The following is a 17977-nucleotide window of genomic DNA, read 5'->3' as shown; positions in this document are numbered from 1 at the left end:
CAGATTTTAAATTATGAAATAGTCTTTCAGCTGGTCAACAAATATTTATTTACTACCTACTATGTGTCAGGCACCAGTTTTCAAGCTGGGGATAAGTGGTAAACAAGATTGCATTTTCATCTTAAAGAAATTACAGCAGGTCTTTCATTATAACATTGATGAGATGCCGTAGGAACTTTACTCTAGTTTATATTTAACGAGCTTGTGATAAGAAGAGGTTTTGCTATATGCTGCTTTGACACACTTCCAAGAACCTATCCATGAAGGTTAAGTGAGGAATTACTCCACTGGGAGGAGTATCTTCCACTGGGAGGAGGTTGACAATCGCTCTATATTCTAACCCATAAGTACATTTCAGAAATTGACAGCTTCTGTGGAAAAGATAAAATAAGAAGATGTGGAGAGTGACCGGGGTTACTTGTAGGGAAGGCTTTGCTCACCCGATGACATTTGAGTTGAAAATTGAATGATGAGAAGGAGGTGGACACATGAAGATAAGGGAAGACAATTTAAGCAAAAAGAAAGGCAGCTGCAAAGGTCATGAGATGTCATGTTTGAGGGACAGAAAGCAGGCCAGGCTAGCCAGAGGGGGATGAGTGAAGGGGAGAGTGGAGGCAGGTGAGGCAGAGAAGTCGTGGGCCTAACTGTGAGGGACCTGTAAGGACTTGCAATTCACTCTAAGTGCAATGAGACATTGAAAGACATGATTTGGTTTATCCTTTAGAGAGATGCTATGAGTACTGGTTGAAGGGTAGGCTGTTGAGCAAGGGAAGGGAGACTCTGACTAGGGGTCTAGTGGTGAGGATGGTCAAAGATGATTGAACTCCCATCTGTTTTGGAGGTGAGTTGTTAAGGACTTACTGACGAATTCACTGTGGAGTATGAGGGAAGGAGAGGCTAAGGATGACTTCTGGGATTTTGATGTGACCAACTGGGTGATGGTGCTACCTTTTCCTGGGGGAGCTTATGGAGTGAGTAGGCTTTTGGGGGTGTGTGTGTTGGGGTGGGGTGAGAAATCAGTAGTTCTGCTTTATCAAGTCAGTAGTTGGTCCGAAGCACGGAGCTTAAAAGAATAATTTTAGAATCCTCAGAATATACTTGCCTTTTGAAGCCACAGCCTGGGTGAGATCACCCAGAAAGAATAGAGAGGAGTGTAGGCAGAGAAGAGAAGGGGCGGGGGGGGAGGTCTGTGGTGAAGGAGGAGTCAATGAAGTGACAGAAAATCTGGGGGTTTGTGATCTCGGGGACGCTGAGAAGAGATTGCTCCCAGGAGGGAGAGGTCGGTCATGTCAGGTGCTGCTGAGAGGTCGAGGAAGAGGAGGGCCAGGAATTGCCGTTGCCTGGAGGAGGCTTGGACATCGGTCCTCGTGACCTTAGCATTGCTGTTCTCGTGTCATGGCAGAAGGGGGTGGATTGCGGAGAGGTAAAGGGTCAGGGAGGACAGAGCTGTGCTGTGAAGAGTGACAGAAATAAGATGGGGACGTTTAATGATATTACCAGTGTTTGAATATCATGTGTTTGTTTACTAATGGTAGTGACTCGGTATTGAGGGTGAGGTTGATAACGCAAGGGCAAAAAGGGATGGAGAAAATACTTGAAAAGGCAAGGGGTTGGGGCCAGGGCAACCTGCAGAGTTTAGCCTTCGAAAAGGAGCAGGGTTACGTCTTTATGTGGAAGCCATAGTGGTGGAAGCCAGTCCATGGGCACAGATGGGGTGGGGAAGTGACATTGGTGGTGGGAAGAGGAGGTTCTCTGGTTACTTCAGCTTCCTTTTGGAAGGGTGGGGAGGAAGGTCATCAATCCAGGGCTTATGGGAGACATGAGAAAAGGGGTGCAGAAAGATACTCATTTCAAAGTGTGGGGAAAAGGAATTTCTAGCAAAGTGTGGTATGATTGTATTGCAGGCTTGAATGAATGCTCATTTGATATTTTGGTCAAAAACTTGAAGTGAGCACAGTGAACACAATTGCCTTTTTTCTGGCCACCACTTGGGTAAGCAGATATTTGGTTTTATTAGGATTGGAGTTTTGCTGGGTAAGTAATACAGGAAGAGAAAGACAGGGAGTTGAAGGAGGTGATGGAGAGTGAAAATAGTGAGAGGCCAGTGTCAGGAAGAGGTCACAGAATCAGAGGAGAGAGGAGTACCCTAGATTCGAAGTGGGGATTGCCAGACAGAGTGGTACATCACCCAGCCATAGGATACAGTGTGGGTGCTGTTACACTCTGCTAAGCAAATGCTGTGTGCTTGGAAGCAGTTTTAAAAAGTACAAATAATAGTGCCTCATAAAGAAACCTTTAAAAATACAGGGAACAACAACAACAAAAAGCAGCAGTAGAAATCACCTATAATCTTGCCAGTTTAAAATGTTAGAAGTTAATCATCTTAAGCTTTCCTGAGTCTCATGTATTTCATAATATTTGTTATTTTGTTGCCTGTTTTTTTTTTTCCACTTAAAAATACCTTGTGTCATTTTCCAACATCAGCCTACAATGTGTATGTACGAGTGTATTTATAATTTTTGTTGGTTTTTCTGAATGGGGGTTATACTTAGAGTAAGTTCAGCTTTTATTTACTTATTTTTAATTATTATTTTTTAAATCCTCACCCAAGGATATTTTCCCACTGATTTTTAGAGAGAGTGGAAGGGAGGGAGGGAGGAAGGAGAAAGAGAAAGAGAAAGAGAGAGAAACATCGATGGGGAGGAGAGAGACAGAGACAGACAGACATGAATTGGTTGCCTCCTGCAGGTGCCATGACCTGGGCCAGGGATCGAGCCTGCCCTTAACCTGGAATCGAACCTGCGACCCTTCGGTCCACGGACCGACAGTGTGACCACTGAGCAAAACCGGCTAGGGCAAGTTCAGCTTTTAAGTGACCGAAGTGAAGTATTTCCCTCCATGTCTCTGGCCCAGTTACCTTCTCAGAATCTGTGTCCTAAGTATGTGTTACATGTGATTTTTTTCCTTTTTAGAAGACATATGACAGGTAAATACATAAACTGTTTCTACCTTTGTATCTTCGATATTTTTCCATATCCATCCATCCACTCACCATGCATCCATCCTGGATTTGATGAATGCTCTCTCAAGTGCCTGGTGCTTTGTAGGCACGGAGGCTCACAGCAGTGGACCGCACAGAGGCTATGCCCTCTGGGGGATAGACAGTGAACACACAGTTGGAGTGTGTCAGATGGGCTAGAATAGAGCAGTAGCGTGAAGGCGAGAGGCAGCGCCTTTTTGTTTGTGTGTAAGATGGCAAGGGAGACTCTAACTGATAAAGTGTCATTTGAGCAACTGACAGGTGGATATCCATGGGAATAAGGTATTTCAGGAAGAGAAGGAATGTATCAGAAATTAAGAGTTGCCTCATTCTTTTTCATGATAGTATAGTACTCCATCAACTTACACCATAATTTGTATAACATGTTCCTTGCTGATAGGTATTTATTATCCTAATCTTTACTAGTATAAATAGTGCTTCAGTGGTACATGATATTTAATAGCTGCATTGTAGTTTTATTTATTAAAATGCTTTGTTGGGTGTTTAGGTGATTTTTCTATTTTCACTATTATAAATAATTCTGACATGTAGTTGTACATCCTTTTTGTACATTTCTGACTGTTTGCTTGGGATAAATTCCATAGAAACAGCATTGTTAGATCTAAGTATGTTGCACATTTTAAAAGGTTTTGGATCTATAATTATTGCTAAATTACATTTCAGAGAGGTTGCCTAAATTTTCATATCTACCACCAATGCATGTGCTGGTTTTCCTGCACCCTTGCCAACATTGGGTAGAATTGTTTTCAAAAATTTTGCCAATTTGATAGTCAGAAATTGTTATGTCATTGCTTTACCTTACATTTTTAAAAAAAATATATTTTATTGATTTTTTACAGAGAGGAAGGGAGAGGGACAGAGAGCTAGAAACATTGATGAGAGAGAAGCTTTGACCAGCTGCCTCTTACACACCCCCTACCGGGGATGTGCCCGCAACCAAGGTACATGCCCTTGACCGGAATCAAACCTGGGACCTTTCAGTCCGCAGGCCGACGCTCTATCCACTGAGCCAAACCGGTTTCGGCTACCTTACATTTTTATTACTAGTGAAATTGAGCTTTTTTGGTGTATTTATTTGGCTGCTTGTATTTATTCTTTTGTCAGTTGCCTATTCTTGACCTTATTGTTCTGGAGGTGCGGGATAGGGTATTTTTATTTCTTATTAATGATTATGATATTTAACAGTAATAACCCTTTCCCATTGCAAATATATTTTTTCCAGTGCACATTTGTAATTTATTTTTGCTTATGCTTTGGGTATTTTGGGGGTGGAGAGCATGGTTTTAAAATATGTAGGCCAATCTTTTAAGATTCTTATTTAAATAATACACACACACACACACACACACACACACATATATATATATTTATGTGGCCAACATTTGTTTTTTAGGCTTTCTGTGTCTCTTTTATTGACTTATTTATATATTTACCATATTTCACTGACTTCAAATTATATATTTTTCACATTTCAGCATCTTTAAATTTGGAATGCATCTTAAAAACAGCTGTTGCCTGGAGGGAAGTTGAGTTCTTCTGGACATGGTTTGCATGTTTTGGCCAGTCATTGGGGGCACCACCACCCTGCGTCTTCTTAAGCTAATTTCTCTGAGAGTTTCTTGGACTACGCTGGTATTGTGAATTCAGACACAAAATTTGCAGGCAGGACAGGGTGGGTGCACTAGTTTAGCAACCAAGGTATCCCCTCCCTCCCTTCCCATTGTCAAGGAGGAGGTGTGCAGACTTCTCTGCCATCCCTTCTGCGGGAATGGTTGTTTTTACCCTTCGCTGAGGCTGTAGCCATTTGGCACACTCACTTTTTGTGAAGGTCTCTGTCTCCTTTTAGCTTCGTATCCTGGGCATCTTTTATTTGCATGGTGCATAAAATAATGGTGTATTAGATTCATTGAAATATGGTGTTTTATTATAACCTTATAGTTTTTGCTGTCTGACAGTGCAAGTTATTAGTATGCCATAGTCTTCACAATGATTCGAAATAAATTTTGAAATTATTTAAGTTCCCCATTAGTCTCTCTTCACTGAACGAACAAAACTCAAACAATATAGTCCTAGGATTTTAATATCACCTAATATGAAAAAGTAAGCCCCTTTCATTTCACACTTAATTGGCTCATTGTTCATTGTTTTATTTCTTCTTCTACTTGGTTTTAAAATTTAGGCAAGAACTTAAGTTCCTAATACTGTACTAATACTATGAAGTAATTAATTTAAAATATTAACAATTCTTGCATACATGGTTCATTCAAGCAGAGATCAATTTTGCTGAATTCTTTTATGTTTATCTCATTTATTCCTTTCTAGAATTGTCCGTAAGCCTCAGATTAACCTGTCAGAAACTTCCTTTTATTCTCCATACCCACTGTGATATGAAGGTCACCTGCTATGAACCTCACCGTATGTCCCTGGCTTACTCTGTCCCTTCCCTCCGGTGGCCTGTCTGTCTGAGGACGTGCTCACAGGCTTGCTTTCTGCAGGGCCCTCACAGTGTGTTCTTTTGATCTGGAAAGGAACAGCAGTGCATCACTATATCACACTGTAAGTTTGTGAGGTTCACCAGGATTCCTTTTTCTTTGAAGACTCTTGTCTTTCCAGAAGTCACCATATGAGTTACATTGCTGAGAAAATTCTCAGACGACATTCCCATTTATTCCTGTGATGGATTGACAGACAAAGTGATGCATTGACAGTTGCTCAGATACAATTCTCAGATGTAGGGATTCATTTAGAAGAAAACATACAGAACAAAAAGACAATGGAAACAGTACCACATTTGGGCAGTGTAGATGAAAAATGTAATCATCGAAATGATGCAACTAAAGACACCTCAGTTCAGTTGTCAAAGTAGTGTGTGAAGTCCATGAGGAAATACAGCATGCAGACGGTTGTTTCTGTTTCTTAAAAACTTGTTGCAATGGGCTGTTAGACTTGCGTTTTTTAAAAGTAGTATGTTCTTTTATTCAAGTATGGACTGATTGAGACTATAGTACTATGAGTTAAAAAAACTTGTGTTCTACTTTAAATGTGAATTGTTCTGAACTGCTTTAATGAAGCATCACTGTATTTGTTAAGAGGCACTAACCACAGTCACTTATATTCCAAGTTGAATCTGAGGTTTTGGTAAAGCCTTTTGAGCTGCTGCGGAGAGCACAGCTGTGGGAGGAAGTGCAGCGCCTGACTGACTGCATGGCAGTCCTCTGAGGCTCTCCCTGCGTGTCCATTCCGGGGGCGGGGGGGGGGGGGGGGGGGGCGGGGGATGCTGCAGGGTGCTGTGCAGTCGCCCTATCCTGAAGCTCCAGGTAATGTGAGAACCAGACTAGAGGACTTTTTATTTTTTATTTTATTTACTTTATATTAATTTCATTTATACCAAAGTGTTTGAAAGTATGAAATGTATTGTTTCTAGACCATAAATCAATTTCATGAAAAGACTGTTCTGTAATATTTTATTTTGTTTTACTATAACTTTAGATATTCTTAACTCTTTTCCTAATACTACATGAAAATACTGATTTTTCTCCGTTTGTTATGTAGTAGAAACATTTTACACTGTTTACATAGTTCTCATGGAACATAGAATTTTTTAGAAGCAACATATGATACACATTTTTGTGTATATATTCTAATTAGTGTGAATAAAACAGTAATATCAGTGTATCTTTTTAAAGTATCAAATGTCTGTATTTCTCTTACCTTCCTTAAAAGTTTGGCATTTATTTACTTTTCTTTGTGAGTACGTGCTATATATTATTAATACATAGCATTTGCTCCTAATAATAGAATAGGACAGTAGAATTGTAGAGCTGCAGTGGACCCCAGACAACGTATATTCCAAGCACCTTGTGTGTAGCTGAGGACACGGCACTCGGTGCCGTCCGCAGACGGTGAGCACAGGCCTGGGCCAGAGCACAGCTTCCCTGCTCCTCTGTCTTCACTTCTCCAGGCCAGTGCTGCTGCTTTTCACTTGTTCTCCCTGGATGTCCCAAGACGGATGAAATTCAGAGAAATGAGGGTTATTTATGTATATTGTAATAAATTCTAATGTGATTTTGCAATTTACAACTGGTTTTGTCTGCATTATTCAGCCTGTGTCTTCTAAATATTGGGCAGAGGAGGAGGATTACTGGGGGCAGTTCTGGGAGAAATGTGTTTTCCCGCCCAGGTTCAGGAAACCCTGTGATTTTATTTTAACACCAAGAAACGTGCTCCGCCTGTGATATTTAATACATTCTTATTGATTTCAGAGAGGAAGGGTGAGGGAGAGAGAGATAGAAACATCAATGATGAGAAACTGATCAGGCCCCCAATCCCGTCATGTGCCCTGACCTGAAACAAACTGTGACTCCTGGTTCTTAGGTTGATGTCCAACCACTGAGCCACGCTGGCTGAATGCCTGTGCTATTTATATCACTCTTCAGCTCCTTACAAAAACCAAATAAACTGTGTTCCCAGAGGGCAGTCTCCACTGACTAGAATATTGTTCACTATTGTCATCACCATGCCTATCAGGGTCTTGTCGCCTAGTCACTCACTTTCCAAATATTCGTTGAATAAAAGAATTTTAAAAATAAAATACATAATTTTAACACTTGGACAAGACCTTGGAAGACCATATAGATCAGTGGTCCATTTGCCAACGTTTAAAAGACAGGAAAACCTTTTTTCAAATGAAAACTCATCAAATTTCTCATATAAACTAGATGAGAGTATAAGCTGCTGAGTAAAGCTTGACACCCTCCCCTTTTTCCCAGGATACAGCCCCTGATCTGGATCAATGCCCTTTTTTCTCAGGAGGAAATCAAGTCTGCAGTTATTCTGATTTCATAGGAACGTTTGGGACAAACACTAAACTTGTCAGAAAGTCATCCTAAGCAGATGAGGATGGTGACCTGGTCGTGTTTGTTAACATGGTGTGAAACGAGAGGAAACTGCTTTCTGAGTCTGACAGACCTCTGTATATGCCTCTTTTTCTTCCTTTAAAAAAAAACACTAAATTTTTTCCCATTAACGTTTATTAGATTACCATTGTTTTAGGTGTTGACGACTTGATACCTTAGTGCTGAACCATAGGTTTACCCAGCAACATTCCGGTGGTTTCCCAGGCAGATTTTGCCATCTGAGAGGGGGTGATTGAACTGCAGGCACTGAATGTTGGTTTTCTTTCCAGTTGCAGTTGTCATTGTAACCTAGTAGCTGGCATTTGGCCTGTGTGTGAGTCGGGGCCCCAGGACCGGGTCCTCGAAGGGAGCGAAGAGGCCTTGGCTCCTTTGTGCGCAGAGGTGCCGTCATGGTGATCCCACTGTTGCCTGTTTCCCTGCAAAGCATTGGTGGACTGTCAGCTGCTCGTCTCCTCGGTATTTCTGTACTCGGAACAGGTTATTAGTCTTGTCCTGGTATTTCACCTCTGCAGGCTCTGGACTGCACTGAGCCTACCAAAACTGGATGGCATAGTCACGAGCTTTGGTGCACACCTGGTTGTGTTTGTGGTCCAGCTCTAGCTGTGGGTCCTTGCGAAGACCCGCCCCGCACTCCCCAACTCTCGGCAGGCAAAGTGTGGTTTGTTGTTGGTCAGTTTCCTGTCATGAAATTCCTCCATCTCATACAGTGGCTGTGAGACTTGAACCAAAGTAAGAGCACAGTGCATGTGACAGTGCTGGGCGTATAGTAAGGACTCCAAACGTCAGCTGGTTACCAGCGTTGTTGCTCTTCCTTCACCCTGAGCACTGGGTTCAGGAAGACCCAGGCCTTCCGGGCCAGGTCGCTGCCACTTCCTGTCCTCCTGGCTTGGGCTTTGGCCAGGTATTTTGTAGCTGAGACAAAAACGAGAGAGGCTGAGTGTCTGCTTCAGTGGCCTAGGTGTTTGCAGGTTGTGGGTATTTGTTCCATGGCTGGCTTGTTTCATTTAGCACGATGCCCTCAGGGTTCATCCATAGTGTAGAATTTACCAGAACTTCCTTCCTTCTTAAGGCTGAATAACATTCCATTAAATTTATAGACAACAGTTTGTTTATGAACACTGGGGGTACTTGCCCCTTTGGCTATTGTGAATAATACTGCCTCGAACATGGGTGAGCCTATGTCACTTGGAGTCCTTGCTTTCAATGCCTTAAAGTATATATGCCAATGGATATTTGAAAGCTGTGGAGCATTGAGGAAGAAACTCCCAAGTGCCTTCCACGGTGTCAGGAGCCCTGGCTCGACTGGCCTCACTGTCGCAGCCTCTGCTTCTTAGCCTCCTGCCTCTGATTGTGTCACCGCATGTTGAGCTTGCAAAGTCCTACCAGCCTGCTGTCGCAGCACTCGGGGCTGCAGGAGGGGGAGATGAACGAGAGGTTTGCTGCTGCTGCTGCGTTCAGGACTTCCACAAACGTACATTTGTCTATTTTATTGTGTAATTCCAACTGCCAGAATGACCCTGAACAGTGCACAGACTGCAATAAAGCATCAATACTTGGCTTCTAGGAAAATAAAAATCAGAAGGAAGAAACAGCAGCAGGAGAAAGAAATTACTGGGAAACACTCAGAAGGAAATGCCTTGGCTGTTTTTTACGTTTCCCCCGATTGTTTAAAGTCTGTGTATTCAGTGCAGTGCTGTTGGTGGTGGGAGACTGCTCACAACCTGGTCTGCCAGAGGGAGGTGGTTCGATAAATCACACTCCTCGACAGCATGGGACACTGTGTAGCTGTGAAAAGGAGCAATCAACCTCTGCAGAGAAAGAGCTACCAGACATTTTAAGTGAAATACCAAAGGCAAAATGCTGCATAGATTGGAGAGTATTCTGTCCTTTGTGGGACAAGGGAGCAACCGAGAGAGAGAGAGAGAGAGAGAGAGAGAGAGAGAGAGAGGGAAAGAACACATAATACACTCTTAAGCTTACTTGTGTAAATATAATGAGACTCTGGAAAGATGCATAAGAAACCAATATGAGTGGTTACATATAGGAGTGGGAAGGAGATGGTCACAGTATGACTTTATATATATATATATATATATATATTTTTTTTTGAGTGATGTGACTATATCACCTACTATAATAAAATTAAAGGACTTATATTTTCCCACCAGCTTGACCGGCAGAGAGGCTTGACATCTAAATTAAGTTGATTTATAGGCAATAAACAATTGTACAATTTGTGAGAAAAATCTGTTACAGGCTACTTAGAATTTATCTGTGGCCAAGGAAGCCAACAACTTGTTCTGATTCCAATTTTGGAGATGCCTGAGAAGAGAGTGGGAGGGGATGGGAAACCAAAGCCAGGATGGACCAGGACTGCGTTTTCCTCTCCCTCACAATGCCTGGGTGACCCAGGTGGTTGCTGGCACTCTCCAGCAAATGGCTAGAACAGAACTGACTCCTCAGCCAACAGTCAGCAAGAAACTGATGCTTAAAAGAAACCACTTAGCCCTAGCCGGTTTTACTCAGTGGTTAAAGCATCAGCTTGTGGACTGAAGGGTCCCAGGTTCGATTCCCGTCAAGGGCACATGCCTGGGTTGTGGGCTCCATCCAATATGCAGGAAGCAGCCAATCAATGATTCCTCTCATCATTGATGTTTCTATCTTTCTCTTCCTCTCCCTTCCTCTCTGAAATAAATAAAAATATATATTAAAAAAAAAAAGCAACTGCTTGGTGAGTTTGGATTGGATTCTCCAGTCCTGATCAAGCCTTGTGATGATTGTAGCCTCAACCTACAGCTTGATGGCAACCTTGTCAGAGACCCAGAGACAGATTTGCTCAGTTCCGCAGCTCTGTATGTCAGATAATACTGTTTGTTGTTTTAAGCTGCTTAGTTTGGGGTTGACTTTCTATGCAGCAACAGATAATTAATATAAGAGGAAAATCACAAATGGAGACTTTCATAAGTGTTAGCAATCACTGTATTTAGATATCATAAGTTTTTGAGAATTCAAGTACAGATATGAGCTATTTTAAAAAAACTAAGCTTTTTATTTTTGAATCATTTTAGATTTACATACAAGTTGCAAAGGCAGTGGAGAGGGTTTCCAAGCAGCTCTCACGCAGTTTCCACCATTGTTACATCTTATATCAACATTGTACGTTTGTCAAAACTACGAAACTGATGTTGGGGCATTGTGCTAACCAAGCTCCGGTTTTCCATGATGAGCCTCATTCTGTCGGAGGGTCCCCCCAGGGACCCACACTGCATTACGTTATCAGATCTCCGGTGGCTCAGTCTGTCTTTGTCTTCCATCCCCCGGACAGCAGTCTGGGCTATGCCAAAATTACTCCTGTTTGGTGGGTTTTCTTTGACTGTGACAATGCTAGGAAACTGAACCACTAGTACCCAAGCTTTACAATGGTTGCAACACTTACCCATTGATAATTGGTTTTGTGTTTATTTGTACAATTATATGGTTGTCTGCCGTCCCTACTAGCCTCTAAAGTCCATGAAGGTAGGGACTGTGTCTGCTTTTGTGGGCCTAGCGTGATGTCTGCAACATCGTAGTTTCTCCATCAGTATATGCTGAGTAAATATGTTCATTCACACCTACTAGTATAGGCGCACGCCTATAGTTAATGATCCATAGTACTTTTAACGAATAAAGGAGCCTCAGTATTCCTCTGAGGACTGAGAATTGTGTCTAAAGTATAGTAAGTCCTAAACAAATCACGACTATTTGCTGATACACTACAGTACTTTACTACACTAGCCGGGGAAACGAGCATGCGATTCAGTTACATAAAACAGGAATTGCAAAATTCCGAAATCAGTGCTCTGCCTCCCTTAGAAAGTCTTGTTTGGTGCCTGGGAATTGCTCCTCAAGTCAGCCTGGTACAGTTGGTGGGTGAAGCTGTGATGGGCACAGCGCTGCCATCCCAGAGGCAGGCACCAGGTGTGGGCCGGACAAGGAGAGAACTGCCAGGTCCTCAGGAGTAGGCCTTGCAGGGAAGCTACACAGGCTAACAGCACGAGGGGCGGAATGTGGATTCCTAGGGCTCATCTGCCTCTCAGAAATCTGAAGCCTAAGTTCAGAAAAATGCCCTAATTGAATGCAATTTCATTTTAATTCAGGGCAAAGCTCTCATACATCTCTTAACATTTGATGTTAAAATAGTCACTCTTTAATATTCCAATTTGTATTATATAAATGTTGGTATTTTATATTTATGTTTATAATATGATATTTTTATTATGGATAATTATTGGTATTTTAGTTGAGATGCTAAGTGCAAATCGTTTGTTTCACTTTTTAGGGTGGGAAAGGTTGAAGCAGCGGTGATGGCACCATTTGGGAAGTCCATGTTAATGGAATTTGGGGCATGAGGACAGCTGAGCTGGTGACATCTGTGGCTGCAACAATAGTGTGTTCCCGTGGCAGCTGAGCTGGCTTGTTATTACAGGCTTTATGGGTGCTTTATATGTAATTTAGAAATAATAAAAAACTGAAGTTGGACTCTTGGCTCCTCTCCCAGATTAAATCCCTTGAAGGTTTATCTGACACAAGAGTCAGAAAGAATTCAATTTTAGACCTGTATATTTATCTAAATGCAGTGACAATTTTTTTTTTTTGTATATAGAAAAAATAAAAATGTGTTTCAGAGTAAAATGCAGAAAAAGTCATTAAAGTAACAATTCAGGATTGGAACTATAACATTTTGCTAGTGACTATGTAACCCAATAAATCAGGTTGGTTTGTTAACTTTCTTTATAATTTATTTTCCATATTTTTCAGCAAGCTACCAAAAATTCAGCTTTATTAAACATGTCTGTGTTTTATCTAAGACCTTCTATGGAAAGAATTACTTGTGTCCATATTTTAAATTATTTGCTCTCATGAAATTTTTATGACCTTACCCAGATTGCTATTCCATAAAAAGGCTCATTCATTCATTCACCCATTGTGTGTAAAGGCCTTGCATTGGCTTCCCAATGATTAGCTCAATGACATATAGTGGCATTTCAAGCACATGTATTGGATGAAGAAATGTCTGCATGCACAGAACATCATTTCGAATGGATTTCCTAAGATGTCATCACTTGGGATGGCTACTTTTCTTTCACTCTATGTTCTCCTTTTCTTTAATAATAAAAACAATAATAGGTGATTTTTGTTAAGTATTTACTATTTACCAGACACTATTTTCTGGTGAATGGTGACTGCCTCCCTTCCCACAGCCCAGTAGGCAGGGACTTGCCCTCTCTTAACTGCTTCCCCCTTCTTACTGGTTGGAAAGTAGACGAGATGCGGAGCCAGTAATTTATGTTCTGCCCCATGCTGCACCATCCTGGTTCCAACTTGTCAGGTGCAACATAAAAACTGATGAGCTAATCTGTCTCCAACTAATAATGATAAAAAAGATTAAGTATTTGGGTGTCCTCTCTGTCCCAGCATTCTCGCGCCCCCCCCCCCCCCCCCTGTCGTCCCCGAGTTGACCAAATAGAGACTTTGGATTAAAACCAGCCACCCGTTGGAACATTTCTAAAAGCAGAAGTATCAGCAACTCATTTTTATTCACGGGGAATGCTTAGCTTATTTTTCTCCAGCACCAAGCTGATATCTACATTAAGGAAGAGGTTTATCTATTTACAGGTGAAGAAGGAGTGGAGGTCGGGGAGAGGAAGGAATCATGGCGCATGGGGGCGCTTTTGACAATTCAGAAGGCAAGGGAGGCTTGGTGGGTGCTGGGAGGGGAGGAGGGGAGGTGAACTCTGGCTCTTCAGAGATTTAGTCCAAGTAGGAGGTGTTTATAATCTCTGCTCTTTTCTATATATTTAAAGAAAATCATGCTGCACTCACCGGGTGGGACTCTTGTCCTTAGTGCTGCCTAGGGAGGAAAAAAGGAATTGGGCTTTTTGCTCAGGGAAGCTTTTGCCTTGGCAGCCTTTCACCTGGTGGCTAATTGTGAACCTCAGAAGCTGAAACTAATTAGAAACCAAGAAATTTGAAATCTCAGTAAATAGGACATTCTGAGGGTCTTTAGTAGGAAACTGTTGTTTCCCTCTCAAAGCCAAGTTTGCTTATGAGCACCTCCTGCTATTATGAAGGAAAGTCTGACCTAATGTCCTAACACCAGTAGGTCTCCAAGATCTATTAAGAGAACAGATGCAGTCACATTGAACTGTGTGGATACGTTCCGAGAAATGCGCTGCGAGGTGATTTTGTCATGTGAGCATCATAAAGTGCACTTACCCAGCATAGATGGTGTCGCCTTTGCGGACGGAGGCTCTGTGGTGGAGGCCATTGCTTCTAGGCTACAAGCCTGTGCAGCATGTTAGTTGTATAAGCAAACACGAGAGAAAAGGATGCAATCACCAGACGCTGTGAACTCAAGATGGATGAGGCTGCTGCCAGCAAACATTTTCTATAAGTAAAAAGAGTACACTCTAAAATAATGATAACTAGTATAGTAAATACATAGACCAGTAACATGCTTTTCATTATAATTATCAAATAGTTATGTACTGTGCCTAATTGTAGGGACTCAGCTTTTATACGACTGGCAGCGCAAGAGGTTTGTTTACACCAGCATCACCACAAACACTGGAGTAATGCCTTGACCTATGATGTTACCATGGCGACGACTTCACGCGGGCTACTTGTCACGCTGGCGGCTACGTCCTCACGCTGGTGGCTACGTCCTCACGCTGGCGGCTACGTCCTCACGCTGGCGGCTACGTCCTCACGCTGGTGGCCACTCTACATCGTCAGGCCAGCAGCTGTGTGGGCGTTCTGGCGGCTATGTCGTCACACCTGCGGCTACGTCACGCCTTAGCGATAAGAAATGTCTCAGCGCCATGACAATCCGTGGAACCACCGTGGAGTGTGCAGCCCGTCGTTGACCAAACGTCCCTATGTGGCGGCGCACGACTGTAAGTGTGAGGACGACGCCCTGCCTCCGAGGCCTCGGTGTTACCCACGCGGTGCTGGGCCTCGGAGTGCGTGTCTGAGCGGAGGAGCTGTCAGCACGTGGGTCGGAGGGTTGGAAGGCGTGGCGGGTGGAAGCTTGCGCTGTCCGGCCAGGCCACAAGCACGGGCTGTGGCGGTGATGGAATGCACTTTGAACAGCTTGTGCCGGACTTGCAGCCAAGCTCACGGCGGTGGCGGGTGGATAGAGGTCGGTCATCACACCGACGTCCACCTGCGGTCACGGAGTTCAGTCCGGGAGCGTGAGAGGAAGGGCAACAGCCGGAGCGAGGGGCGCCCCCCGCAGGCCCCGCTGCCTCCGCGAGCAGCGGCCAGAGGAGACCAGGTTCAAGGCTTCGCCTTCTGAGGGGTCGCCTTAGCCAGTGCACCGTGTGTGCGTGGCGTCGGCGTCGTTTTCAGCTGTTTATTTTCAAAAGCTGCCTTTCTCCTGTGAGAACGTAGCAAGCAGGTGACCAGCCGCCTGGTTTGCCAGGGACGCACAGGGCAGTCCGGAGGAGCCAGCGGCACTGGCCCCCCGGGGACAGATGTTTGCGGCTGTTGACGGTCGGCGTTGTCCTATGTTCTTGGTGACCTGTGGCTTCTGGCCAAGCCACGTGGCAGGCAACAGGTGACTGTGTTATGGCAAAGAGGCTCTCCCCGTGTAGTGAGCAGGATTTAGGTCCAATCCTCTGTCCTTGCAGCCGGGCCACCTCCCTCCCACCCACCCTGGGCCTGTGGTGGTCGCCAAGCCCCTGCTTGATGGGTAGGACGACTCTGTGCCCCTCCCCTCGCCGTGTGCTTTCAAGCACTGTTGGCTCTATGTCTTGTGGAAAGATTTTTATCTCATCGAAGCTGGTAAGAACCGTGGAGGCAGGAGGTCAGATCTCTGTGTCCTAGGCAGGGGAGGATCACGGGCTCTTGGTTTATGGCCCCAGCAGCGTTGGTCAATTCACATGCTGCTTGATTTATTTATGTCCTGCCCCAGGCTGCACCATCAGGTCGGATGCAGTCCTGGTGCTCTGCACTCTGACAGCCGGTGATGGGGCAGATCTCATAAACTCGCTGCTTCTCAGTTTACTTCTGTGAAAAGGGGGAGAATGAACTTAGCTGATCAGCAGAGCAGACAGCAGCACTGGCAGGTGACACATGAGCGGTTAAGAGTCAGGGCTCCGTAGATTGTTTGTTGACTGATTCACATGCACATTCATGCAGCTCATCCCCTCACCTTTCCCTTTCGCCCGCTGGTAAGCTCTGCACTTTAAGGTGAATGTGGTCGTGGGGAACATGCCTTGCTGCCCAGGCTGCCACAGGTTTCTGTCTGTGAGTTCACAGAACTCTGACTGCGGTGGGGCTTGCCTGGAAATAGAAGCTTTAAGCACAAGGCCACCTGATAGTCGCGCTTCAAGATTACTCTTCATAAGTGATGCTGTAACGTCTTTGATCATTTAATATAAGCATGTGATCAATTAAAAATACTTTAAAGGCACGTTAAAATGACAACTAATTTCAATTCATTGGGATAGGTTTTTATTATATTTCATGCATAATTTGAATTTTATGACCGAGATGAAAAAGTTAACTCTGATAGGTAACTGAAATATAATATGTGCTTCAGAGGAACTTAACTTTTAATTTTTATAAACCTTGGTGTAAGTAATAAAACATTTCTCATAGCAGAGTTGCACAACTGAATGAATCCTTGAGATCCCTGAGTGTCAAAGCATATCAAGCTACTTCAAACCTTATTTAAAGAATAAAACTGTTCAAATTGTTGTGGCTTATGAATTCCTGACTGTGGGTTATGGAATCTATATGTCTTTGGAAGATGGAATAAACATTTTCTGTAGTGCAAAGCCATATCTTTTCTCCTACAAGAAACCCAACTAACCATGATGACCGTGCATATCAGTGTCGTGGCTGCAGTACTTGGCTGCCCAGCGCACTTTATCCCCTTCCTGTTAATGGATCCCCTCCTCATTTTGGGGGTCCCTCCCTCTTTTCCCCTCCAGCCATGTACTGGGGAATGCTGTGTATAGTATCCCGCCTCCCTGACCAGTGCAGTGGCACCTGACCAACCTGGTCCTACTCTGTGTCCAAGTTTCTGTGGCTGCACCAACCAGGTGGCTCGCCTCCCCCAGTTCTGGAGACTAGAAATCCCAAATCAAGGTGCTGGCAAGGTTGGCTCCTTCAGGTCCTCTTGGACACGGTCTGCCTCTGCCTCTCACCCAGCGTCTGGTAGTTGCTGGCCATCCTTGGCGTTACTTGGTTTGCAAATGCATCACTCCAATCTCGGCCTCTATTGTCACACGGTGTACACCCCGTGTGTGTCTCTGCGTCCAAACTTCCCTCATCCTCTCAGGACACGGTCATTGGATTTTAGGGCCTCATCTTAACTTGATTATATCTGAAAAGGCCCTGTTTCTAAACAAGACATATTCACATGTCTTTGTAGGGTACACACTTATACCCACAAGATTTTATTTCCCATAGTGATTACTCCAATGATAATCACGTTACCCAGCTGGGCCAGTCAGAGTCCCTGCTCTGAGTTTCTGTTTTGGGGATGGTCTTGATGTTCTGCTAGCCTGTGAAGCCAAGGACCCTCAACACCTGTACAAACTGGGGGTCTGTTAGCAGGAATGGGGGAAGCAGGCAGCAGGACCTGCCATGTCACTTGGGGGCCACTGATGGAAACTCAGAAAGTCCTGGGATCAGCCTTACCCAGCAGGCTGCTCACAACTCCCTTGGGTCCATGGTCCATGGGGAATTGGTAAAATAGAAAAACTTATGGGTGTTTCTCAGAAGGCAATTGATAGTGTTCAATATTTTAAAAATGTATTACACATTAAATTTGTTTATGTACTAGAGTCATCTTAACACATACCAGAATACCATTTGTGAGACTTGGTACTGTTCATGATACAAACTCTTATGAACTAAGCCTGGCACTGCAGCCTGGCCAGCCCATTGGCTAAGAACCAATTTCTCAGGACGTTCCCTCCTACCTTTTGGGGCTCCTTTCCAAATTTTC

At 43.8% G+C, this 17977-nt stretch overlaps 1 protein-coding gene across 4 annotated transcripts in view; it reads left to right on the top strand.

Moving 5' to 3' along the window:
- The window catches only part of SEC23IP (SEC23 interacting protein), a 54381-nt gene extending 37705 nt beyond the window's left edge, over positions 1–16676 (top strand). For 2 of the 4 annotated variants that reach the window (XM_079793824.1, XM_079793821.1), the window contains exon 19: positions 4537–6303. The gene's annotated coding sequence lies outside the window, so the exon portion shown is untranslated. Of the gene's footprint in view, positions 1–4536; positions 6304–12295; positions 13023–14520 lie in introns of those variants that run through there. The other 2 variants (XM_079793823.1, XM_079793822.1) reach the window with 2 other exon arrangements.
- Positions 16677–17977: the final 1301 nt, after the last annotated feature.

The sequence above is a fragment of the Cnephaeus nilssonii genome, assembly GCF_951640355.1.
Source record: "Cnephaeus nilssonii genome assembly, chromosome: 16".
NCBI lineage: Eukaryota > Metazoa > Chordata > Mammalia > Chiroptera > Vespertilionidae > Cnephaeus > Cnephaeus nilssonii.
Note: the sequence above shows the minus strand (reverse complement) of the source record. Positions and strands in the feature narration are given on the sequence as shown.